Source organism: Penaeus monodon, chromosome 19 (genome assembly GCF_015228065.2).
Source record: "Penaeus monodon isolate SGIC_2016 chromosome 19, NSTDA_Pmon_1, whole genome shotgun sequence".
Taxonomy (NCBI): domain Eukaryota; kingdom Metazoa; phylum Arthropoda; class Malacostraca; order Decapoda; family Penaeidae; genus Penaeus; species Penaeus monodon.
This window is the reverse complement of record NC_051404.1, coordinates 4,635,679-4,635,988: the sequence shown is the minus strand read 5'-3', so window position 1 is coordinate 4,635,988 and position 310 is coordinate 4,635,679.

Sequence of the window (310 nt, the reverse complement as noted above, 5' to 3'; positions counted from 1 at the left end):
TTTTTTGAAAATCTCAACAGTAGATTCAAAATGAAATGTCATACAAGCCGGTAGAATAAAACAGCGAAACCAGAAATGTAAGAACATAAGGATTTGTTTTTAGAATTGTAATGGGATAACTATTTTATTTGTCTTTTGTCATAATGCCTTTCTGCCTATGTCTTCACATATTGCGAGCACATTTTATTCAAGCCACATCTTGTGTATATCAATGAGCAGTCAATCGAAGTGTTATGCTTTACCTTTCCTTCTAGGTTCCATATGTAAATCAGATTAGGTGTTTCATATTTATTCGTATTAGGTGTAATAA